This window comes from Emydura macquarii, unplaced genomic scaffold (genome assembly GCF_026122565.2).
Source record: "Emydura macquarii macquarii isolate MOO-44397 ecotype Brisbane River unplaced genomic scaffold, CSIRO-AGI_Emac_v2 contig_2676, whole genome shotgun sequence".
In the NCBI taxonomy this organism is placed as follows: Eukaryota; Metazoa; Chordata; order Testudines; family Chelidae; genus Emydura; species Emydura macquarii.
The window spans coordinates 5,197,733-5,225,203 of NW_027132813.1; positions in this window are offsets into that span (position 1 = coordinate 5,197,733).

Here is a 27,471-nt window from a genome sequence, read left to right on the forward strand (position 1 = left end):
ATCTCATTTATAAAGCTTAGTCATTGTGGCAGAATAAAAAAATTAGAATGTCATATGACAAGAGCCATATAATAACTATAGGTTTCATAGCACCTGATCCAAAGCTCACTGACGTTAGTGTAAGATTTTCCAATGATTTCAGTGGAATTTGAAACAGGATCTGTGGCTCTAAACGCAGGAAAGCACCTAAACCCATGCTATTGAGGATACCATTTAAAGTTAACTATGTGCTTAAAGTTAAGGACATGCTTAAGTGCTGACCTCAAAAGGGGCCTATGACTGAAAGCTCTTCAAAACACAGACAGTATCTTTCTATGAATGTGGACAGCACAAATCATATTGTTGATGCTACTGGAATATGAATAATAATATATAGATAGATACTGTGAAAAAATTCTTGATGGAAAGAGCAGTGGCACAGTGGAATAGTCCCGAGGGAGCTGATCAAGGGTCCATCACTGAAGAGTTTTGGTAAGATGTTTATGGAAATGAAGGTGGAGATCAGTCTTCCAATGAAGCATTCTATGACCTAAAGGTGTTATTTTTTTCTGGCCACTATTATTTATGATCTATGTTCTATAGATAATAGGGTGCAAAAAGGCCCAGCATTTTTCCCATACTGATGTGTACCTGCAGTAGTCTTGTTATAGCACACTCAGTGATAAAACAAGAAAAGATATCACAATATTCTGTGCAGAATACAAAGGTGTATTTTGCTGTACTTACGTAGGCTAAAATGAGAGGGACACACTGATGCTGATCATTTCAACCAAATAAGGTTTAAAGGCTTATATTAAAATCTTAGTTGAAAGAATTATTTTCTCAGCTCAACACTGAAATTCATTATTCAGCTGTCCCCCAGAGATTATTATATCCCACATGGTCAGGTGATTCCATTGTTTTGTGATAACACGTTCAATCTGAGTATAAATCATATTACTAGCACTACTATAGAAATGATTGTCAGTATTAGTCTTCCAGTTCTGTTAGACTGTCTGTTTAAAATATACACTGATTTTCCATTTAATCAACAAGGAGCCAGATTCTGCTTTCATTTATCCCCGGTAAATGAGGAATAACTCCACTGACTTCACCAGAGTTACTTCTGATCTACACTAGTGTAACTGAGGGCAAAATCTGGTCCTTCAGGTCCAAGTAATGTTCGCATACAAATTCCTCCCGTCCACCTCCGCATTCATACATCAGCCATGATATAATTCATACCATAAATAATAAGTCCGTAGTGAAGGGTTATAGATAGATAGATAGATCCTTTCATATCAAAATCTCAAAGCACTTTATAGATGATAATTAATGAAGCCTCACAGCCCCAAGAGTGAGGTAGTGAATCAGAGTTGAGTAAATTAAAACAAAAATGGTCTGACTTTTTTCAGAGCTACTGAGCACCAACAACTAAATCAATGAAAGGTGTCATTATCCAACACCTTTGAAAATCAGGCCACTTAGTTAGGTGCCTAAACATGGATTTACGGGTCTAATTTTACACACCCATGTTCGAAAAGTTTGGCCTAAGTGATTTGCCTGACAACACAGAATGGGACATATAGGAGCTGGGAAAAGAGCCAAGAAGTCCCAACGCCAAGGCCTAGACAATGTTTCACAGTTTTATTAACTCACTTATTTTGAATTAATAGCTTACATCTATAAAGCTGGCTGTGGGGCAGGGATCATTTCTCTTACTTTGCAAGGGCAGCCACTTCTGGGTTGGAGTGCAGCAGCACTATGTTATGTGTGTGTATGTGTATAAAGGCAGGGAAATGAGGAATAAATGTTGCAGGGGGCATTTAGGAACAGACACAACATATTCAAGCAAGACAGACCCCCACCTCCACCCTTAGCATTGGGCCAGGGTATATGGATCAGTACTGACAGAAAAAAAATGACATTGACTGAATTACTAGCAACATTCCCTTCATAAGTCTATAGACATCAGGCTCCCATAGACTGTACAGTGCCTGTTTCATCCATCTCAATCATCATTGTGACAGCTTTTTCCTTCCCTGATTGTGGTTAATGATTGCTGGGCAAACAGGAGGACGTGGATAACTGGCTCTCAGCAGGCAGGAGGCTGACCCTGTTTGGAAGAGTATTAGCAAAATTGGTGGCCCAGGAAAACAAGTACCTGAAATAACAGCAATTCATTCAGTGAGGCAGATCCTGTGCTCACGGATTTGTGTAATTAGGAGGAGGAATGGAACACACCTGTTACAACCCCCCAACATTCAGCCTGTGTTTGTCCAACCCACCATCCCTTTTGTACTCTGGTAGGAGGGGAACTGGGGGGGGGAGGCTTTGCTCAGAACTCCCCTTCCTGTCTGCCACCTCTCAGCTGTTGGGCTCAGCCAGCTGTAGTCTTGGCTGCAGTCCAGCCTGCTGGGAAGGCAGGAAGCTGCAGCTGTGACTTCTCTCTGCACGGTTCAGCTGCTCCCCCCTTCCTTTGGTGTCTGAGTGTGTGGGCCAGGGGGAGCGGAGGCAGCTGGAGAGGAGGCAGTCTTCTGCCCAGTGTTGCTGTTGCTCTTCTCCCTGTAGGGGACAGGTGTGAGGGAGGAGGAGCAATGTAGAGGGATGGATGCTGCTCTCATTCTGTAACGGTAAATTCCCAGTCAAAAGGGATCATCTTAGCACTTCTCCATCCAGGGTCAGCTTTCTAATACTGAGGTGGGGGATTCTTTTATTCAGAACTTCCTTAGCTCTTTCCCGTCCTTGCTTCCTCACATGCACATACACAAAAGTGCCCTAGTTTTTCTAGAGACAAGGTGGGCAAGGTAATATCTTTTATTGGGCCAACTTCTATTGGTGAGAGAGACCAGCTTTTGAGCTACACAGAGCTCTTCTTCAGGTCTGGGAGAGGTTCTTTGGAGGTATGTCTACACCTCCCACTGGCTCGGGCTAGCTGACTTAGGCTCGGGCTGCGGGGCTATTTCATTGCTATGTACATGTCTGGGATTGGGCTGAAGCCCTGGCTTTAGGACCTTGTAAAGTGTGAGGGTCCCAGAACTTGGGCTCCAGCCCAAGCCCGGATGTCTGTACAGCAACAAAATAGCCCTGCAGCTCAAGCGCTGTGAGCATGAGTTGGTTTGTAAGGGCCAGCCGTGGGGTTTGCTTTGCTGTGTAGACACACTCGGAACGTAACAGCTAAATACAAGGTGGAACAGACTCTTTAGCTTAAGGAGTTAACACATGTTGCAAGAGATCATTCATAGTGAAGTGGGCAATCAACACCTCTGCAGTCACAGGACAAAGGAGATTTAGTGGATGACAGATTGTTATAACGAGACATAAATCCAGTGTCTTTATTATGTCCATGATTTTAGTGTCTAACATAGTTATGATTTTAAGATCCCAGATTCATCTTTTTAAGGTGTTGTGCAGCTTTACTTTGAGGAAACATTCAGCTTCCTCTCTTAAATGTACAGCTCTCTCCACTCATCCTCAAATCTGGAGGATAGGTCCAGTCTCCATGAATCTGAGCAGTGTCCTGTGAAGCTGGTATGTAGAGTAGTTACCCTTAAGAAGCTAGCTAGTTTCCATATGGATGTTGCCTAAGGACTTGGTAGGAAGATGGGAGTGGGAGGAGGTGACAAACAGGACATTATTGGCAGAGCTGAGGAGGACAGTGGGCCGATATGGTAAGAGACGTAGGGTTGAGAAGCATTGTGTTGGGCCTTGAATACATGGGTGAAATCCTGGCCCCATTGACTTCAATGGAAAAAAAAACATTAATTTTATTGGGCCCAGGATTTTACCCCACTCTGAACTTGTAACATAACCTGAAGCCTGACCAGCTTCACGCATTCTGAACAGCTCTTCATGTTTTCCAGTGTGAATGAGAGATGGGTCAGACACCGAGCCACAGAGTTCACATCCAGCTCAGAACATGGGTTGCCTCTACAAAGATGGGGAAGGAGGTTGCATTTAAGGTGCCAATCGAGCAACGAAGTTCGACTCCATTTGGGGAGCTGGATTCCCTCAAAGTTCAAGCGGTGTTTAGAGAGGTCTCTAATGTGCAAATACAAATTGTGCAAACAAACAACCCTCCCTGCAAAAACAACCAAACAAAAAACCTTCTAAAAACTCTGCCCTGATAAAATAGTTCTAAATTAAGCTTCAGAGATAACACATCCCTTCTGAGAAACTGTAAGAGTTGCCCCTGCTTCCTACATCCATGTGAGCTAATGGACTTAGAGTAAGGGAAGTGACAGGCAAAATAAAATTTTAGGAAGCTGCATTTTGCTTGATTTTGTATTAAAAAATTCTTTGAGTGTGAGGCTTCTATCTATAGAACGCCCTTTTATATAAGGGCATGCACGTCTGCCAGACACAGCAACATGCGGGAGGAGAGAGGGAAGGAAAGCTTTGAAGCCTCCTAGGGGACTACGGCTCTGCCTTAATGAAATCCATTACAGAGCTCCACTTTCAATAAGGGAAGGCACTTGCAAAACACATGTCTAGCAACGAAAATGAGACTCTCCCGTGAAGTGTAAAAGTTGTGACAAGCCAGCTACAGATGGAGATGACAAGGTTCTGCCTGTCGCAGACAGCTCAGAAAACATCCCATAGCGTACGAGAGCCACAGGGAGTTCCGGGATTTTAATCAGAGTTTGATGGAATCAAGAGCAGCCTGAAATACATTAGCTGCATGGTGTACATATCTACATCAATGTAAGGAATGTATTATGATTCTGTTTTCTTTAAAGGTATAGGATTTCCTTACCTGCCTGATGAGATATGGGGGGCCAGAAGATTGGTCTTGTGGTTGAGGCATTGGGCTGAGACTCGAGAGAGCTGGGTTCAGTTTGCAACTCTGCAACATGTGACCTTGGAAAAGTCACTTATTTCTTTTGTCCCTCAGTTTCCCATCTGTAAAATGAGAATAATATTATTTCATTGGTTTATCTTGGCTATTTAGATCTTTCAAGCAGAGAATCTCTCTTACTATGTGTATATTCAGCTACTAGCACAATGGGACCCTTGCCTTGCTTGGGATCTCTATGTGCTACTATAATAGAAATAATAATTATAATATTACCGTGAGTCAATTCAAGATGTCTCTACAGGAGCAAATACTACACTGGGCTACCACCTGGTGATTTGATATGTGTTCATTCTTTTTGCTTTATCCTGAGCTGAACTAAGTCATCCTAGACTGAAAGTAAGTGCTTTTTCCTCTGTGTATGAGACACATGACAGGTTAAAGCTCTGTAAATTAGTGACGGTCAACCTGGTTTAGTTTAGATAAAATAGAAGCCATCCAGAACCTTCTCCCAGTGCTGAATCCTATCCTATTTGCAGAATCTTTGAACATTTTAATTGTTTTTCATTGCTATGCCCTTCAGTGCTCCCTGGTTCTGAATGGGACCAGAAGAGGAAGTGCTGAAATCCTGTGAGAAAAATGACTGCCAGACACAGGGATTCCTGGAGTTTTTTCACCAAAAAGTCTGTTCTGTTGAGATTTCCTGTGCATTTCTGTCCATCAAATAGTTATGGAGAGGGCTCATCTAAGTAAACAGCCTTTCAGAATCCAACCCCCTTTGAGATTCTCCCATTGTGAGGGCAGAGGCAGCATGATCCAGTGGTGAAAACACAGGAAATCTGGCTTCTTCCCAGCTCTGCCACCAACGCATTGTGTGGCCTTGGACAAGCCATATAGCCTGTCTGTGCCTGTTTCCCCATCTCTAAAATGGTGATAATAGTTTCCGACCAGACTTTTATAAGGTTTAATTCATGAAGGCAAAGTACACTGAGATCCCTTTTTACCTTGCCAGGCATAGCATTTCTGTGACTCATTGACCTGGAACCAACCCTTAGAAAAGCACCACTACAACAACCCTTATAAATCCCATTCTGTGGTATTCTGCTGCATTGGCTCCAAACACTACTGCATGCAGTGGTTAGGTTGTGACTTTTATATGGATTAAAGAACTCCTCTGTGGTATCCCAAGTAAAAACAGAAGGCATTTGCTTCTCTGCTCCTGAGAGCTGATCTCCTTATCATTATTCCCAGTCCCTGCCAGACCAGTGAATGAGAGGTTTAGGGCACTAGAATAACAATTTTATATCTCTAGGAAACACTTGAATGCATGAATCACTCTCTGGATTGTCTTTTCAAGAGGATGTGTGAATTGTTCTGTTAAATGCCAGATGTTTGTCCAATCTGTTTTTAAAAACCTCCAGTGATGGAGATTCCACAACATCCCTTGGAACCTATTCCAGATCTTAACTACCCTTCTAGTTAGAAAGCATTTTCTAATATCTAACTTAAATCTCCCTTGCTTCAGATTAAGCCCAGTACTTCTTGTCCTACTTCAGTGGACATGGAGAACAATTGGTCACCATCTTCTTTATAATAGCCCTTAACATATTTCAAAATTATTATCAAGTTTCCCCTCGGTCTTCTTTTCTCAAGACTAAACATGCCGTTTTTTTTAATTTTTCCTCATAGGTCAGGTTTTCTAAACCTAATATCATTTTTGTTTCTCTCCTTTAGCCTCTCACCAATTTGTCCACATCTCTCCTAAAGTGTGGCCCCAGAACTGGGCCCTGTACTCCACCTGAGGGCTCAGCAGTGTCCAGTAAAGAGGGACAATTACCTCTTGGGTCTTACATTTGCCATTCCTGTTAATACACCTCAGAATGATATTAGCCTTTTTCAGAGCTGTATCATATTGTTGACTCATATTCAATTTGTGATCACTATAACCCCCAGATCCTTTTCAGCAGTACTACCATCTAGCCAGTTATTCCCCATTTTGTAGTTGTGCATTTGTTTTTTCCTAAGTGAAGCACTTTGTACTCGTCTTTATTGAATTCCATCTTGCTGAATTCAGACCAATTCTCTAATTTGTGAAGGTCATTTTGAATTCTAATCTTGTCCTCCAAAGTGCTTGAAACTCCTCCCAGCTCGGTGTCAACTGCAAATTTTATAAACATGCTCTGCACTCTATTATCCAAGTCATTAATGGAAATATTGATTAGTACTGGATGCAGGACTGATGCCTGCAGAACTCCAATAGATCCCCCCTGCCAGTTTGACAGTAAATCATTGATAACTACTCTTTGAGTATGGTCTTTCAACCAGTGGTCCATCCACCTCATAGTAATTTCATCTAGACCACATTTCCTTTATTTGCTTATGAGAACGTCAGGTAGAACTGTGTCAAAAGTCTTACTAAAATAAAGGTATATCATGTCTACACCTTCTCTCTATCCACTAGACCAGTAACCCTGTCAAAGAAGGAAATTATGTTGTTTTAGGATGATTTGTTCTTGACAAATCCATGCTGTTTATTCCTTATAACCCTATTCTCCTACAGGTGCTTACAAACTGATAGTTCAATCATTTGTTCCAGTATTTTTCCAGGTATCAAAGGCTGATTGGCTTATAATTCCCTGGATCCTCTTTGTTCTCATTTTTAAAGATAGGTTCTATGTTTGCCTTTCTCCACTCTTCTGGGACCTCACACATCCTCCATGAGTTGTCAAAGAAAATTGTTAACAGTTCCAAGCTTGCTTCAGCTAGTTCCTTAAGTACCCTAAGATGAATTTCATCAGGGCCTGCTAACTTGAATACATCTAACATCTCAATATTATTTGAATTGACCTTTCCCTATTTTGGTTTGTATTCCTTCCTTGTAATTATTTATTATAAACAGTTAACTCTGACATTGAAAATGTAATAACTGAGGTTAAATGGGGCACAGGGGAGTTCACAGAGTCATTGTTTCAGAGAAGGGTACATGCCTCCCAGAGCCACTGTTACACAAGGGTATACACTTCCCAGAACAATTCAGTCTGTCTGCAAGCTCAGAAAGACCTCACAGTATCAGTTACATTAATTTAACATTTGCAAGGTTTTCTTCACAACTGTGAGGAGTAGTTGTTAGTTTGCTTGTTTTTTTTAAATGAAAGCTTAGATTCTGAATGTGCCCTATGGGCTACATATATACATAGAACTAACCAGATCTAGTCCATAGGCACTATGTGTGAAGAAACTGTCCTGACATTTTGAGACACTAGTTCAGAGAAAGACCACCACCTGCTTAATGAGCAGTCCCACTTCCTGTAGCACCATAAAGTTTCTTTGTAGGAAATCCACCACCCAAGCATTGACCAGATCCCATCCTGCTTAGCATACAAGATCATGCACTAGCATGGCTGCAAAAGGATCGAAAATACCTTTCCAGTGGATTACTTTGAGTCCAGCAAATAGATAGAATTCATTTTTCTCCTTTGCTGTCATGTTAGGTGGATGAGCTCAGCTCATTGTGGATTTTCAACTGGATTTAGGAGATTTACTTTTGTTTTGATAAAGAGATAATCTCACTTAAAGATTTTTCCCTTCCTGTCTGCTGCTCATTCTCATTTAATGGCAAGCAGCAGCAATAAAGGTCAACCCTGTAGCAACAAAATGCAAAATTCTGCAAAAAGGAAATAAAAGCATTTGATGTTCTATTTTGATCCGCCCATCGATATTGAATGAAAGGCTATATCAGGAGAAGTGATGCAGCTGTATTTACGTGTGCCTGGGTGGAGCAGGAGGGACAAGGTCGGTTTGGAGTCTGGGTTAACCAGACATGTTAGAAAATATTGGATCTCAGATCTAACACTCATGTCAATCGATTCTATTCTTTCACGTCTATTTTCTTTTTAGTTGGAAAGTGTGTCTTTCCCAATGTGCAATATTTAATTAGACCTTCATGAGATTTTAAAGCAGCTCCAAGGATTTTGATAACTCCATCATCTTGCGAGTTCACATGCCAAATTTACATAAATGGAGACAAAGAGATTAAAACAGTGAGGGATATAATGAAAAATGCTGCAGTCGGAGACTCTTGGAGGAACAAAAGGGATAAGAGGAAAAGATCTCTAAAAAAGAAAAGAAAAAGGAGTGAAGGAGATATACACTAAAGGGATCTTTAAAGAAAAAACGTTACCCACTAACTGGATAATAGTAATAGATCTTTTCATCCACAGATCTCAGAACACATTATAAAGAAAGGGAAAAATCAATGTCCAATTTTACAAGAGGGGAAACTGAGGCAGAGCAGTGACTTGTCCAAGGTCATGTAGCTTGTCAGAAATAGGAACAGAACCTCTGTCTCCTTACCATCATGCCAGTTTCTTACCCATTAGACTATACTGTCTCATTGATACTATCAGTCAATTGCTGCCTCATTAAAATGCTATTCTCGTTGTCAGCTTGCAGGCAAAAGACTCTAGACGCTATAAATTTCACAGTCCATTTTATATTCTTTTAATCCTAATTTAATTCCTTTTCAAATGATGAGACCCCACAAAGTTAGATTCCTCTATGGTGAAGTCAGTTATGGTCAGAGTGAATTCTTACTCTTAACTCTGTATTTCAGAAGCACCTGACAGCCACAACTGAGACCAGGGCCCAGTTGTGCTGGGCATACACATAAAACACATAGAAACAGCCCCTATGCTAAGAGTTAACAGCCTAAATAGACAAGATAGAAGGGTAAACAAAGACACAGAGGTGAAGTGACTTGCTCACGGTCACACAGCAAGTCAGTTTCAGAAATAGCAATACAGCATGGTAAAGGCCATGCAGGGACTGTTCCTCTGTGTGAGCCAATAACTGTTTTACAGCCATGCAAGAGCTGTTTCGCTGGATGATGTTGGAAACAAAAGACATTTACAAAGCCAGACTCAGCCTTTGAATGGTTTTGCTGCACTGAGTTCATGCAAGTTATTTTTTATGTGTCTGTTTAGATTCTTTTCACTAATGCTATAGGGATCAGATTCAGGAGCAGTATGGAGAAAGGCTGGGTGGAGACTATAAGGAATATTGTGGGAAAAATAAGTTAATGGTCAAAGCATGTGAGTGAGTCAGGAGTCATGGGTTCTCTTCCCAGCTTTGCCACTGAGTCAGCATATGACTTTGGGTAAGTCATTCACTTCTCGGTGCTTCAGTTTCCTCATCTGTGAAATGGGTTTACTTATACCTACCTTCAAGGGAGGCTTACTTCCTTCAGAGTGAAATCCACATGTAGAGGGTCAGCACAGAGCCTATGCACCATTTAAGCCCTCAAGTGGGACCTAAGGGATGCACAGGCCTTGTGGTGGCCCCCTGTACTGGGATGAATTTCACCCTGCATTGACAAAGCCCTCTGGAATACTTAGACAGAAGGAGCTGTTAGTAGTGCAAAGTACTTCCCCCTTTATCTGCATGGGCTGGGAGCATGTTGCAAGTTACCAGCACTTTATGATACCAAGACATTAAAATTTGTTTGTTGTAATAATTCTTACGCTTGGTTTGTTATTTTGTGTAGTTAAAATCCTAACATGCTTCTGCGATACAGCTAATTAGTGGAATGCACATGGGAAATGTTACAGGCTCATAGGCTAGTCTCTGCTGTGACAGGGTTGACAGTGATGGCAACGTGCTCTGCTCCAAAGGCATATATTAAAGAAGAAGAAAATAGTATCAATTGAAAAGGATTTTTTCTCTTTCTTATAATCTACATTTACTATTTCTCATCTCTTCCTCCCTCCCCCCCCCCACCCCCCAAACCGCTTCCGCCCCCCATATACTTACTGGCCTGATTTATTTGAAAGTGTAAAATTGATTTTGCTAGTTGTTTTTTTACTGGTAGTTTTTATACACTTTAATATATTTACTAATAAAACTCAGGCTATTCTGAAGGCAAACTCTACATACATCCTGAGACACAATCAGGATTAACAGCAAAGCCTGGAGTTCAGCATTTGTGTCCTGGTTGTAAAAGGTTAACATTTCTAAAAACAGGGAGATCCCAATTATCTAAACTGCTTGAGCAGCATCCAGTGGGGTCAGATAAACCAGAAATGTGGAAAATCAAAAGTCAATCTATGTGTGTGTGTATATATATATGAGATGCACTGGAAATTCAGTGTGAAGGTATGTATGATGGAGATTCTGCTGAGCTCTGATGCCCTGTCACCCACAGTCTTTTCTAGCCAGTTCCTGCTCCCACAGCTCATTGCAAACTGCTCCCCTCTCTCTTGCTCTCTCATTTGTTATGGGACCCAATCTCACCCACTTCTTTAACTTCAGAATAAGGCAATCAGACCTTGTGCTTTGGAGTGTAAGCAGAGTGACAGTCAGGTCAGGAACAGGGCTATAAGAAACTCAGAGGATTTGTGTCAGCAAGCCTATTTTCTTTTTTTGTTTCAGTTCCTGACTTTTGCTTTGAGGTTTCAGGGTCCAGTGGGCCAAAACACTCAAAACAAAATGCAGACGGATACCATGATGTGCTGCATGGCATCCACACAAAATCAAGGAGACTTCGGGGTTCGCCTAGAACTTGACAGAAACTCAGTTCAGAGTTTGTGAAACTTGGCTAACCTGTGTCAAGGTTGGGGTTCATTATGAAAGGTTTGCACAACTCTAGTCAGGGAAGACTATTTCACCTTCCACATACATGTATGCCATTGGCAAACCAGCCAAGTACATTATGGGTTTCCTTTTTCACTTTCCTCTTATGCTTCAGTTATTGGCCACAGTGGGAGGTAGAAAAATGGATATGATAGGCCAATGGTCTGATCCATTGTGGCACACCTTACATTGCTATTCAGTGGAGTAGAGGACACTTTCTCACTTACTTGGAACACATTCAAAATTTCCATCTCTGCATTTTGAAGAAGCCCTAGATATCCTACTTTTTCTGGCATCACCATCACTCCCTCCCTCTCTGTAGGCAACTACCAATGGCAGGTGATAATTCCTGCTCCTTCCCTGATTGGCTGATGGCAGTTCTTATTTGCATATCTTGCTACAGGTCTTATATTGAGTCATGCAGGAGAGCATGAATGTACACTTAATGGGTCTTATTCTTTCCCCCTGGGCATGATGAGATTGCTGCTTAGTATGGTTGATTAAAAACTGTCCTGAGCTAAGTTATTAGTTCCCTTTAAAATCCACATGTCTGTCCACAGCTCCTTCCTGTGGATATTGAGGGATTACAGATTGCTATACTTATTTCTCCAGAGGAGTTGTGAGAAGAGATTTTCTTTTCTTGGTATAGGGGTGAGACTAAGAGGCATTTCTGTCAGAAAGGGCCTGGTTACAGGAGAGAAGAGTGTTTCATGGTCAGTGGAATTGGAGCCAGAGGGCCTATATTCCCTGAAGGGGCTGTTATTGTGGAGGTACCAGAAAAACAGTAAATGTAGGGAGTTAGGCTAGAGGCAACTCAGGGCAGTGCCCAGGGTTTAATAAAGTTTCACTTGTTCATCTTGACCTGAATTCAACTTCGCTCTGTGTGATCAAACATGGAGGCAGCGTTGGAGCTATGAATTCTCTGCAATGCACCAGCTGGCAGCATGAGCCATGGAACCTCCAGAGCCCTGGATTCTGTGGACACAAACCGAGCTGAGCAATGAGCCAGTTGGAAGGAGACGTTTGAGCTGCACACAGACCTGGCTGTGTAGGAGAATGATGACAGCATTGGCACGCCAGTGTGATGCATCAGAGAAAGGACAGGGTGTAACTCTTTTGCAGGAGCAGCCAATCATTTATGTCAGCAGAGCCCTGTCAGACTGAGCAGGGGTATGCCCGAATCAAAGAAGAGCTTCTTGCTGTGGTATTTGGAGTGGAACAATTCCATCACTATGCCTATAGCCAGCCAGTAATACTGCAATCAGGCATAGATCCCTAGAGACAATCATGGTAAAGCTCCTTCTTAGTGCTCTCAAGAGATTGCAGTGCATGTTGATGAGTCTCCCATGCTATGAGGCAGAGACCAGATGTTGTCCAGCATACCCACAGAGTATAGGCAAGGTAGAATCAGCTGTGAAAACAGTTAAGAGCCTGTTACATAAGGCTGTGTCTTCTGGTTCAGATCCCTTGTTAGAATTTTTGGCAGGCAGGAATACTCCATCACAGGGTAGTCACAACAGTCCAGCACAGGCACACATGGGATAAAAGACTAATACCCTGCTACCAATGAGGGCAGACCCTGTTGCAGCCAGAAGGATGTAGAGACCACTGAGAGGAGATGGCCAACAATCAGAGAAAGCAGGTACTAGACAGAGTGCCACACATCAGCTAAGAGCCTGCTGGCTCTGAATACAGGCACTGCTGTGAGGATTCAGCCACACAACAGAAGCAGTGGATTAATGGCATCATGAGGGATTCAAGGGCATCCAGGTCATACGAGGTGATTAAGCAAGAGGGACAAGTGATCGGAAGGAACAGGAGACATTTACAAGCCAGCAGACACAACATCTAGAGAGAGCCTACTGAGATAAAGAGATCATCGCAGAATGGAGAGTCAGAGAACCATCCAGGAGCCAAACCCAGAGAGGAAAAAGACTCCACATAGAGAATGTTTTCTAGACTCAGAGACAGGTGACAGAGAGACAGAGATGAGTCACTTCCAAAGCGGTTGCCTACTGAGGATGAAACCAGCTGAGTTTGCGGTAAAAACAAAATTCCAACTATGTCCTAGCAACCTCTGGCCAAAAGGACATTGGCTGGGGGTAGGGACATTAATTATTTGTTTGTAATGTTTATATTAAAATATTTGTAAAATAGGGAAGATGTATCATGATCAGTAGAACTAAAGTCCAAGGGCCTATGTTCCTTGGAGGGACATCATAAAAACAGGGAACATAGGGAGTTAGGCTGGAAGCAGCTCAGTCACATGGACAGAGCAGCGCACAGGGTTTAATAAAGTTCCAACTTAACCTACATTCAGCTTCACTCTTTGTTAATGAAAGAAGGGGAGATGGATCCAGAAACAGAGGAGGCAAAAACAGACTGGTCCAGGTCCTAGGTTATAATGAGGGAGTATATGTAATGGTTAGACTGGAGGTAGAATGATTCAGGTGGAGTCTGGAATCACAAGACATTCTAGATACACTGAAAATACTGAAGAAAAGATAAAATACCTGAGGATTTTGAAAGATGCATAAGGATGGTGAAGTTCAGCTGGATTTTTGGGCAAAGGTTCAGGTTGGTCCTTATTTTATCCAATCAAGTTGACTTCTCCTTGTGGCTTTGTCCTGTGGAAGCATGTTGGTTTTGTGTAGTCTTACTATTTTTTGGGAAAAAAAGAAAGAACCAAAGTAATACATGTGTGCCTCCTCTGTAACATACTTTATCAACTCTGCCATGAAAAATGGCAGCTTTTCTTCAGCAGATCGTCATCTCCAAGACCCATAAAGATGTGATTTTATTATCTGCACACTACAACCGTCATATAGCCACATACATCACAGTCTTAAATGAAGCTGGGGGAAACAGTACTTTTGGTTTGTGGGGGAAAAGGTGGAGTGTGGGCTGCAATGCAAGAGCTGGTAAAACAATTTGTGTGGATTTACATGAGTTCTACATGGGTCAAATGAACCTGAGAACACAAATCAAAACTCAGCCAAATATTATAGAGCTTTGTGTAGTCTGGATTAAAGTTAACCAGAATTGCTGAGCTTTGCATTGGTTTCAGATGATGCCATAAATCCCTCTCCTAAACATATAGGGAGAGGAACAGATGTTTGCCCAAAGCTTGCCCCAGCTCACCCAAGATTACCCCACAAACTGAGCCCCCACTTGTTCTCTCAAAAGCTTTGTGAACTTGGTGAACTACTCTATGCGCCTGGACCAGGTTTTGAGTTTGCAATGAACTGAGAGAGAAACCAGGTGAGTTTTGTGCTCTTTCAGATTTTGTAATGAAAGGATCTCAGAGCTCTAATTATAAATCAAACTTCAAGCTTTTCTGTGAAGCAGCCTTTGAAGGAGATGCAATTTTGCCTTTTAAAACAGTTTTGTGGCCAGATATCTGGAGAGGAGAAGGAAGGATGATTTTTCCTGTTTCATCAGGTGGGCAGAAGGGGACAACTGGCTGCAAAGAGCAAGGCAAAGTTGATGCCCTGTTTTAAGGAAGGAGGCAATCGGGTGTGTGAGTAGTTTAGCTTGGCAGAACTTTTTTCCTCCTTACTGAATCATTTGTGGTGGGACAATGAGCAAACACTTTATCTAACCGTAACAAGAGAAACTGTTCAGGTCCACTGAGTGGCAATGACACAAAAACGTATATGTGTATGAGAGAAAAACAGACACAGAGAATGTTTACAAAGGAAAAGGGATGGTCTGGTGGTTCAGATACTGAGCTGGTACTCAGGGGATCTGGCTCAGTCACAGACTTACAGTGTGATTGAGGGAAGTCATTTAATCTCCCTGTGCCCCATTTACCCATCTGTAAAATGAAGATATTCATGCTTCCCTACTTCACTGGGGTTCTGTGAGGATAAAATCCACAAAGGGTTGTGAGGCGTTCAAATATTACAGTAATGAAGGTCATATAAATACCTCAATATATAGGAGAAAGGAGGACTCCCATCACTCAGTCACCACAGGATACAAAGAACAACTTAAAAAACATTCCTGCTGGGATCAAGCTCGCCTACGTGTTCTTATGTACAAGAGCCCAGCTCCTGAATCAGCCCTGATGGCAGCTGGGCAAATAGTGCAAAGACTATTTGGGACTATTTGGTCGATAAAACCGACAAATTGGTCATGCTAGATTTGAGGGCCTTTTTGTTTCCTGGGCCCAGCAAGATTCTCATGGGTGATATTTTCATCTGTAAACATTATTCTAGGGAATGAAAGCTATGTGACTATGCTAGTGTTAACTCAGTGTCATGCTGGGAGGGTGGCCATCTTGAAATTTAGTTGCTTTCCTTTCTCCCATTTATAAAAGATTCAGTCACCCAACTGGAAGTGCAGAGACAACACAATGGGTTTGAGCCTCCTCTCATGTAAACCAGGGTGTAAACCAGGAGTAACTCCACTGAAGTCAGTGAAATTACATCAGTATGTTAGGAAAATCAGTCCTTTTGTGACTTAGGTAACCAATCAAACGCCACAAATAGTGTATATTATAGTACATGACAACCCTATTAGCTGAAATTGGTTTACACAGAATGATTGCTGCACAGTTTCTAGTAATGAACAAAATAAAATTAAAAACAAATGGATAATTCATGAACTGAAAAAGATGTGAAATTCATTGCAGGTTTTATTCCCCGTGAGTGGTCTGCCAAGCTCTAACCCTGATTGCAACTCTCCAGTCTATAGTTGCCCCTGGTCTCCAAGATTTTCTGCTTTATTGATTTAGACAATTACTCCCTTGAGAAAGGAGAAGTGTGGGAACGCGTCACCTTTCCAGGAAATACAACAATAAACAACAATACTGAGGCGCTTGAAAGTGGATCCTGGAGTCTTTCAAACTCTAGCTTAATGGTTCAATCACCTTATAAGGCTGGTTATGACGGCTCACACCTGAATGAACTATCTGTGTCATTTCCAGACTTCCCAGTCCCAAAAAGAATGACAAATAACTCACAGGGACATCATTACTGACATCATTCTCATGCTCTTTAATCCTTTCCCTGCTTCCTTTCCTAGCAACCGTTTGCCAGCTTCTCCTCTGGGTCGCCAGGAAGATAAGGCCCAAGAGGCAAGGTTTCTGTTCTCAGAATGTACATACTGATGCTCTTGTTGGCAACTGTCTGGTCTGCATAGCTGTGCCCTGATTTGGGCAGATCCTTCTCTTAACATAGGAAAAAGGGCATCATGGTCAGTTATTTTTGTATCACTCTTAAAGGGCCCATAGGAAAATACACGGAGAAAATCATCATCATTAGTGACATTTGAAGAATGGGGTGATAGTAAGAAATGAGAATTCCCAGACATGCTATTCAGATGAGCTTTAGCAGGCTTAGCAGCACAAGCTCTAATATTCCTCTCATCTGAGAATGAAAATTTGGGACTAGGGGATAAACCTTATAATAAAACTGCTATAAAATGGAGGAGGGGCTGGAGGGGGTGAATCTCCCTATGGCTTCCTCTTTCTTTTTTTTTAAAAAATTCAAGCAAATTAATGTCAGGGCCTTTATTTGGACTAAATTATGAGGGGGAGGAGAATTAAATATGTAATGCAATGGCTAGAAAAGCTAAGCAGGAAAATTACATTATGTGCAATGAATATTTAACAGTCATATTTCCCAAAGGTGAGAAAATAAATCAGTTCCACAAGAGAGACAGACCTACCCAATTTAACTGACTTCAGGTACCAGTTTCCAGCTGACATAAAGGCCCATGGTTTAATGTTATGCAGGATAACACATTTTTCTATCATGTTAGGAAAAGAGATCCTCCTGTGGTGTTGAGTTACTTTATTTGTTGTGTTACCTCGCCCTTTGTTCTAGAATTGTCCCAGGTACATCAATACTGTCCTTGCTTGTAGGACAACAGTGGGCCCTGGATTAACTTTTCGGGTCCATCAAATATCATCAAATCACAATGAATGTCTTCACATTGTGTTGGGAAGTGAGGACATTTTTGACTCCATACCATGATTAGAGCTGGGTGAAGAGTTCATAACGAATCTGTTATGTGATTAATTTAGCCCCATGTTTTTCATTGTTCACATATTATCCATTTATTTGAAACTATTCATAGAATCATAGAATCATAGAGTCGGAAGGGACCTCAGGAGGTCATCTAGTCCAACCCCCTGCTCAAAGCAGGAATAACCTCAGCTAAATAATCCCAGCGAGGGTTTTGTCAAGTCGCAGCTTAAAAACCTCTAAAGATGGAGATTCCACTACCTCCCTAGGTAACCTATTCCAGTGCTTCACCACCCTCCTAGTGAAAAACTTTTTCCTAATGTCCAACCTAGACCTCCCCCACTGCAATTTGAGACCGTTGCTCCTTGTTCTTTTATCTGCCACCACTGAGAACAGCCTAGCTCCATCCTCCCTGGAACTCCCTTTCAGGTAGTTAAAGGCTGCTATCAAATCCCCCCTCATTCTTCTCTTCTGTAGACTGAACAAGCCTAGTTCCTTCAGCTTCTCCTCATAAGTCTTGTGCTCCAGCCCCCTAATCATTTTTGTTGCCCTCCGTTGGACTCTCTCTAATTTCTCCACATCCTTGTTGTAGTGGGGGGCCCAAAACTGGACACAATACTCCAAATGCGGCCTCACCAATGCCGAATAGAGGAGAATAATCACTTCCCGTGATCTGCTGGCAATGCTCCTACTAATGCAGCCCAATATGCTATTAGCCTTCTTGGCAACCAGGGCAAACTGCTGACTCATATCCAGCTTCTTATCCACTGTTACCCCCAGGTCCTATTCTGCAGAACTGCTGCCTAGCTCGTCGGTCCCCAGTCTGTAGCTGTGCATGGGATTCTTCCGTCCTAAGTGCAGGACTCTGCACTTGTCCTTGTTGAACCTCATCAGATTTCTTTTGGCCCAATCCTCCAGTTTGTTTAGGTCCTTCTGTATCCTATCCCTATCTTCCAGGGTATCTACCACTCCCCGTAATTTAGTGTCATCTGCAAACTTGCTGAGGGTGTAATCTACCCCGTCCTCCAGATCATTGATAAAGATGTTGAACAAAACCGGCCCCAGGACCGACCCCTGGGGCACTCCTCTTGGGACCGACTGCCAGCTAGACATGGAGCTATTGATCACTACTCGTTGAGCCCTATGCTCTAGCCAGTTCTCTATCCATTTTATAGTCCATTCATCCAACCCATACTTCCTTAACTTGCTGATAAGAATACTGTGAGAGACCATATCAAAAGCTTTGCTAAAGTCAAGGTATATCACATCGACCTCTTTCCCCACATCCACAGAGCCAATTACCTCTTTATAGAAAGCAATCAGGTTGGTCAGGCATGACTTTCCCTTGGTGAATCCGTGTTGACTGTTCCTGATCACCTTCCTCTCTTCCAAGTGCCTTAAAATGGATTCCTTAAGGACCTGCTCCATGATATTTCCAGGGATTGAGGTAAGGCTGACCGGTCTGCAGTTCCCCGGATCCTCTTTCCTCCCTTTCTTGAAGTTGGGCACTATATTTGCTTTTTTCCAGTCATCAGGAACCTCCCCCAATTGCCACGAGCTTTCAAAGATAATAGTCAATGGTTCTGAAATCACATCAGCCAACTGCCTCAGCACCCTCGGGTGCATTGCATCCGGCCCCATGGACTTGTGTATGTCCAATCTTTCTAAATAGTCTTGGACCTGTTCCTTCAGCACTGCGGGATGTTCGCCTCCTTCCCATTCTGTGCCGCCCAGTGCAGCAGTCTGGGAGCTGACCTTGTCTGTGAACTCAGAGGCAAAAAAGGCATTCAACACATTTTGTGTGAACATCCATCAACCTATGTTGGGTTCACAAACTGTGTGCTGTGACCAGAATAGGCCTTTGCAAGGCCCTACGGTCTACTGCTTCATCACTCACAATTTAAAAAATTAAAGGAGAATCTTAACTTTCATTGAAACAAACAAACAAAATATCTAGGCTTTTTCCTTAGGAAAGCTTTGAAAATGTAACCCATGTAAACCAATCACTAGGGATAAAAGACGGTCACAGATATTCCTAAAGATCACAAATAAGGCATCCTGAAAACTATAGCCAACTGTAGCCTTTATTTTTGACAAGGCCAGTTCACAGGTGAATAGGGCAGTAACACTCATGTTAATGTTGACAGCATTAAGGCTGCCATCAGCTCCTTAACAACTAATTGCCTGCTGAGCAGCCACTGTGACCTCTCACCACAAGGAAGGGAAGCTCAGTAGCAGGTGAAGTGTATGGTCCACTGAAGTAAGCAAAAAACTGAGATCAAGACAACAAATGAAAGTTTTTTGGCTAGCTCCACTTACCACATGTATAACTGATGACAGCTATAGGTCAGTGGAGATTCAAACCAATTCCTTCATTGTCCCCAGAAAATTTTGATTGGATTATGAAGACTTAAGTTGCAGCAGATCCCTCCCAAGTATTCTACTGTGCATTTTCTTGACTGTGTTTTCTGCAGGATGCAGCTCTTTGAAATTTAAACTATTCAAGACTTTTTTGAAGTCTTCAGTGAAGTAAGAAAAACTTATCAGGAGATCCAAGAAGATCCATGTAACATGAACTGTGAAAAAACACGCTTAAGTATGAGTGTCTGATAGATGAATTTATTCACCAAAATATCAGAGGTCCCTCTGAAATACGGAGCTGCCTGAGTTTGAGATCCTACAAACATTCTTGAGAGTTTAATAGCATGAGGTCATGTTTATGTTTCAAAATAAAAATAATTTCTGCACAGGGTAATCAGGAAGAAGGATGGTCTTGTGATTAAGGCACTGAGATTGAATTGAGTGGACCAGCTCTGCCCCAACTTTCTTTTGTAAGGCCCTTAGCCTAATGGAAAAATTTCTGTTGACTTCAGCAGTCATTTGATCAGGCCTCGGTCTCTCTGGATGGAATCCACAAAGGTACTTAGGCGCCTAAATCCCATATTTAGGCCCCTAAGTCCCATTTTTAGGCACCACTGAGATCCACAAAATTCCCAATCAGCTGACCCTAACCTTTAAGGCACAATAAATTATTTAACATAGCATCATATAATAGAATCATAGAAGATTAGGGTTGGAAGGGACCTGAGGAAGTCATCTATTCCAACCCCCTGCTCAAAGCAGGACCAACCAATCCCAGCCAGAGCTTTGTCAAGCCGGGCCGTAAAAACCTCTGAGGATGGAGATTCCACCAATTCCCTAGGTAACCCATTCCAGTGTTTCACCACACTCCTAGTGAGAAAGCTTTTCCTAATATCCAACCTAGACCTCCCCCACTACAACTGTGACCATTGTTTCTTGTTCAGGCACCTGACACCACTGAGAACAGCCTAGTTCCATCCTCCCTGGAATCCTCCTTCAGGTAGTTGAAGGACACTATCAAATCCACCCTCACGCTTCTCTTCTGCAGACTAAACAATCCTAGTTCCCTCAGCCTCTCCTCATAAGGGCACACTGTTGACTCATATTCAGCTTTTTGTCCACTGTAACCCTCAGGACCTTTTCTGCAGAACTGCTGCCTACCCAGTCGGTCCCTACTCTGTGGCAGTGCACAGGATTCTTCCATCCTAAGTGCAAGACTCTGCACTTATCCTTGTTGAACCTCATCAGATTTTTTTGGCCCAATCCTCTAATTTATCTAGGTTATTCAGTATCCTTTCCCTACCCTTCAGTGTATCTACCACTCCCCCCATCTTAGTGTCATCTGCAAACTTGCTGAGGGTGCAATCAACTCCATCGTCCAGTTCATTAATGAAGATGTTGAACAAAACCGGTCTCAGCACCGACGCTTGGTGCACATCGCTTGTTACCAGCTGCCAAATAGACAGTGAGCCATTGATCACTTTGGGTTGAGCCTAATGATCTAGGCAGCTTTCTATTCACGGTATAGTCCATTCATCTAACCCATATTTCTGTAACTTGCTGATAAGAATACTGTGGGAGACGGTATCAAAAGCTTTGCTAAAGTCAAGGTATATCATGTCCACTGCTTTTTCCACATCCACAGAGTCAGTCACCTCTTCACAGAAGGCAATCAGGTCGGTCAGGCATGACTTGCCCTTGGTGAATCTATGCTGACTCTCACATCACATACTTGAGTTGCACTGAGATCTGACTTGTTCTAAAGCAATATAAAAGGCAAGTGAAATGCAGCCATGGGAGAGTGGGTAAAAGCTGCTACTGAACACCTGGCATCCGTCCACCTTCACTCCACAACACAATACCTGTCTGCTCTATCAGAGGTTTGCCCTCTGTGGCCCTCCTCTCCCCTTAGGTGGTTAGAGAACTCTGTCAGAAGTGTTTGATCCTGGGGATTCAAATGAAAAGGCCTGCCACATTCCGTGACAGGTAAAATTGACTCATTTTGAAGTCTGGCTGGTTTATCACGTTGTTGGAACAGTGAGATTGTCACTTGCTATTATCGATGACATATACTGTTTGGAGTAATCCTGGGCATCAAGTGAACTGCAGGCGAATTCATTGGGACACCAGCTTCAATGAAAACAAAAGCCACATAATTAATTAAGGTTTTGAAATGTAGGCCACTCCTGGTTGAAAGTGTGAGGACATTTATAAAAATCAGGATGTTAGGGGACAGGAGCAGGGAAAGGAAAATAGAAAGAACTAGACCTAGGAAAGATTTACTGTTCCTCTTCATTGTGTCCTGTTCAGAAAATATCTGCCAGGATTGTGGAGATCAAAATTATACTGTTTGATTATACAACGTTACTTCAGTTTCTTACATGTGCAGTCTAATTGGAATAAGTGGAGTTGTGCCAGCATAAAAGCCTGAAGAATCAGGACCATAGATATTGCCTTAATTCTGTTTTCTAGCATTTAAGAGGCTAAACCTCTTGAACTTTTTATATTACATGTGGCATTTTCAACAATTATCTAGTTGTATGTGCAATACAAGCACACAGCTGTGCCAACAGGTAACTGTGCATGCTGAACATCTGTGGAGGCATGCATTCACATCTGCACAAATGAATGCATGTGATTTTTTTTAGCGCAAGGTCTTAAGTGTCCCCAGTACTTCAAAGCACAAGTGTGATGAATTAAACCTGATACTCCATTTGTCAAAGAACAAAGTGCCCATGACAGCATCCTCCTACCCATACTCAAAAGCAAAAGGGATTTTGTCATAAGCAGAATGCAATCACTACAGCAGTTGGCCTACTTGGTTTAGACTGCAGGGTTCTCAATCTTTTTCTTTCTGAGGCCCACCCAACATGCTATAAAACTCCACTGCCCACCGGTACCACAACAACTGTTTTTCTGCATATCCTGTAGATTAAAAGCCAGGGCTGGCATTAGGAGGTAGTAAGCAGGGCAACTGCCTGGGCACCATGCCACAGGGGGCCCTGTGAAGCTAAATTGCTCGGGCTTCGGCTCTCTGCTCTGGGCCCCAGCAACTCTAACACTTGCCCTGCTCTCTGATTTATTTTGGCAGACACCCTGAAACCTGCTCATGGTCCCCCCAGGGGGCCTTGGACCCCTAGTTGAGAACTGCTGATCTAAGGAAGCATGGGTTAATGGTTAAAGCTTATGTCTAGGAGACAGAAGGTCTGGGCTCTAATCCTCACTTCCTGTATGACCTTCCAAACATCACTGAGGCCTGTTCTTCACTGGGGAAAAAGGTGTGTTGCTAATACAGGGTCAGAATTATATTCTATCTAAAGTATTACAGAGTGCCCAGCTCTGTAGTGAGAAGGCACCACTCTGTGTTTCAGTTTCCCCATCTGTAATGGAGATAATAATTACCCACTTCAAAGGGTTTGTGAGGCTTATCCATTAACGTTTGCAAGATGTAGGCAGATTCTTGGATGGAAAGATGAAATATTATTATTACTGCCATGTACGTAAACATAGAAAACTTAAGAGCTAGCCATCCAGGTATAGAGTGCCATTGAGTTGGGTGTTCACTATAGGGAACAGTGCTACATTGTTAGGGAGGAGATGGTCTGGGTGGCCTAGGTCTTTTTTTGTCTCTAATTTATGTCATCTTTGAGGCTAAATTATTAAAGTGGCTAGTGATTTCAGGTGCCTCAATATTTGGGTGCCCAACATGAATGGCCTTAAAAGAGCCTATATTAGATGTCTTCTGAATGTGAAACACCTAGCTGTACGTACATTACAAAAAAAATCTTAATACCAAAACAAAGCATTCGAAGCACTGGGGTTCAAAAAAGAACTATATAATTTCATGGAGGATAGGTCCATCAATGGCTATTTGCCAGGATAGGCAGGGATTGTTGTTTACCAGAGGCTGGGAATGGGCGACAGGATGGATCACTTGATGATTACCTGTTCTATTCATTCTCTCTGAAGCACCTGGCATTGGCCACTGTCAGAAGACAGGATACTGGGCTAGATGGACCATTGGTCTGACACAGGATGGCCATTCTTAATTTCTTATGTTCATTCCACTATACATGCAATCCCCCCTCATCCTCCAAGGTGAGAGAGAGCAAACCACTCAAGGCAGACGTTAGTCCCCTCACTTAATGCACTACTTGAAAGGTGCTCAGATAGTATGGTGATGAGGACAGAATAGAATATGCTGAGCATGTGTCCTCTGCAAAAAAAATCAGGCCTCTTTGTTGAACACCCCTAAAATATAACCACCCAAAATCATTCATCATATTTTAAGATGGGAGCATGATAGTTAAAACATGAACAGAAAAGGTTTCTAAAATCTAGTCGAATAAGGTTTGCTTGTTTTTCCTTTGTTTTCTCTCTTCTCTTTTTAAGTATAGAATTATGGTGCAGGCAAAATACACTGAACTGTCTGCCATCTATTTCTGTAACATTCCGGTTTCTACCAGATCAGAAAAACAGTGAGATTTGCCTCCTTAAGTCCTATCATCCATTGCTTTTAAGGACAAATTTATACCCAAGAAGGGTTTTTTTTTTAGTGTGTGTTTTTCCCTCCTGTGTTACCTGTCCTTCCCCCTCCTCTTGACATTATCAAGTATTTTTGTTTTGGTATTTTTGACATCTGAAATAGCTTGTAAAAACCATCACTATGCTGCTAGTCTTTAATCACAAGAGACACTGTCAAGGTCAGAGGAAGGAGAGTTGGTTTCATCAAAATGTCAGAAATCACAACATTTTGTAGCAAATACAACAGGATGTGGCTTAACAGGGTGTGAGTTGTCATTCCTTGTACAGCCAGCATAAAACCAGTAGAACCACTCATATTAAATAAGAATCAATCCAAACTCACCCCAAAACTGAACCAAGTGTACTTTTATTTTTTTTCTGAAATTTTTTGTTAACTTATTACTTTTGCTGTTTATTTTCTTTACATGCTTCTGCACGTCAGCAGTTACAAATGGAGCATGGATCAAGAGGAACTGAATGGTGTGGCCATTCTGTATGCAATCCATCCTGAAATGTAGGTCTCCATCTCAAAACTGGTTCAAATTCAACATCTCCATGTGTTATGAAAAACCTGGGCAGGAGATAAACTGGGACTGATCCAGCTTTGCCTATCATCCTCTTGCACTGTGGAGTCCCTCACCATAATACTACAAAATACAGTTTTATTCATCTACCCCATTCTCCCTCCCCCCCCACACACACTCTATTTATGTGGATGACAACCTTTCTGAATGAGACCAGGATTTCCTGGGCCCCATGATGACCATGGGACTATCCCAAGTGGTTGAGCTAAAACCATTGGTCACACTCTTGATCTAATATTAAGATTGAGCGTGTAGGTGTGGAGACCAACCTTTCCTTCTTATTTTAAGTTGGGGCACATATTCCTTCGTTTAGCCTGCCCTCAGCTATTGAAAAGCAGAGTCATTCCAAAGGGCTCTGAGGGAGAATACTGTTCTCTAGAGTGACCATTCACTGATGGTTCAGTGGAGTTTTATAACAGTTATCTGTCTCTCCCTCTCTAGTATCACAGGTCACCTTGGTTTACAGAATACCTTCAACAAGTGAAGCATGAAGGAAGATGGCTGATAGCAGAAGTCTTTAGAGAAAGCTGATCAATTGTGGCAAACATTCGTTTTTATTCTCCAGCTGAAGCTTAGCAGGAGGCCCGGAAGGGGTTCTTTGTATCCAGCTTTGTATTTGCAAAACCTCAATTACAGATTTCTTCCAAGTTGTAGAGAGCCTGGTGAATCTCTTCTATCTTTACCCAGTGGCTCATCAGTGTACCTTCTTCTATAAGGAAGTGCCTCAATATTTTATGGAAAAAATTGCTCAAATTTGGGCTGAATTTTCTGTGGCTGCAGAAACAGTAGGGTTGCCTTGAACAGACAAATGTGTCATTTCTGCTTGAGTTTTGGCTTCTGGTTCTTGATGAGGAACTAGAAGTGTTGGAAGAACTTTGTTACACACACTATATTCTGGATCCTTGTCCATGAAGGCTAGTATGAAGGTACAATGTCCAGTGTTGCAGGAGATTGTCAGTGCCTTTAAGGAAGGCAGTCTGCCAGCTTCTCTTAAGAGATGTTAATATGGTCTGTACTCAATAAATCATCCATCATTTGATATAACAGAAGAACATAAAAACGGCCATACTGGGTCAGACTAATGGTCCTTCTAGCCCAGTATCTTGTCTTCTGACAGTGGCCAATGCCAGGTGCTTCAGAGGGAATGAATAGAACAGGTAATCATCAAGTGATCCATCCCCTGTCACCCATTCCTGGCTTCTGCCAAACAGAAGCTAGCGACACTTCAGAGCATGGTTTTGCATCCCTGCCCATCCTGGCTAATAGCCATTGATGGACCTATCCTCCATGAACTCATCTAGTTCTTTTTTGAACCGCTTTATAGTCTTGACTTTCAAAACATCCTCTGGCAAAGAATTCCACAGGTTGACTGTGTGTTGTGTGAAGAAATACTTTTTTTTGTTCGTTTTAAACCTGTTGCCTATTAATTTCATTTGGTGACACTAGTTTCTGTGTTACGAGAATGAGTAAATAACACTTCCTTATTTACTTTTTCCTCACCAGTCATGATTTTATAGACATCTATCATATCCCCCCTTAGTCATATTTTTTCAAAGCTGAAAAGTCCCAGTCTTATTAATCTCTCCAATAATTTTATATGTATAGTTGGGATTATGTTTTCTAATGTACATTATTTGCATCTATCAACATTGAAATTCATCTGCCATTTTTTTGCCCTGTCACCCAGTTTTGTGAGTTCCCTTTTTACTCTTCACAGTCTGCTTTGGACTTAATTATCTTGAGTAGATTTGTATCATCTGCAAATTTTGCCATCTCAGTGTTTATCCCTTTTTCCATATAATTTATGAATATGTTGAACAATACTAGTCCCAGTACAGGCCCCTGGAGGATACCACTATTTACTTCTCTCCATTCTGAAAACTGACTATTTATTTCTACCCTTTGTTTCCTATCTTGTAACCAGTTGCTGATCCAAGAGAGGACCTTTCCTCTTATTCCACTACCACTTACTTTGTTTAAGAGCCTTTGGTGAGGGATCTTGTCAAAGGCTTTCTGAAAATCTAAGTATACTATGTCCACTGGATCACCCTTGTCCACATGTTTGTTGACCCTCTCAAAGAATTATAGTAGATTGGTGAGGCATTATTTCCCTTTACAAAAACCGTGCTGACTCTTCCCCCACAAATCAGATTCATCTATGTGTCTGATAACTCTGTTCAAACAATTTGCCTAGTACTGAAGTTAGGCTTACTAGCCTGTAATTGCTGGGATCGCCTGTGGAACCTTTTTTAAAGATTAGTGTCACATTAGCTATCTGCCAGCCACCTGGTGCAGAAGCTGATTTAAATGATAGGTTACATACCACAGTTAGTAGTTCTGCAATTTCACATTTGAGTTCCTTCAGAACTCTTGAATGGATACCATCTGGTCCTGGTAACTTATTACTGTTTAATGTATCCATTTGTTCCAAAACCTCCTGTAATGAAAACTCAGGCTTAGTTAGTTCCTCAGATTTGTTACCCAGTTCAGACAGACATAACTTGAGTTACAACAGACCCTGTTACTATAGTAATGCAAAGGGTCTGCCAATTGTTGTGGTTTTCTTGGAAAACAGCCCTGAATCTTCTCCAAAGTGCAGGTATACTGGAGGAGCTGAGGAAAACAAAGA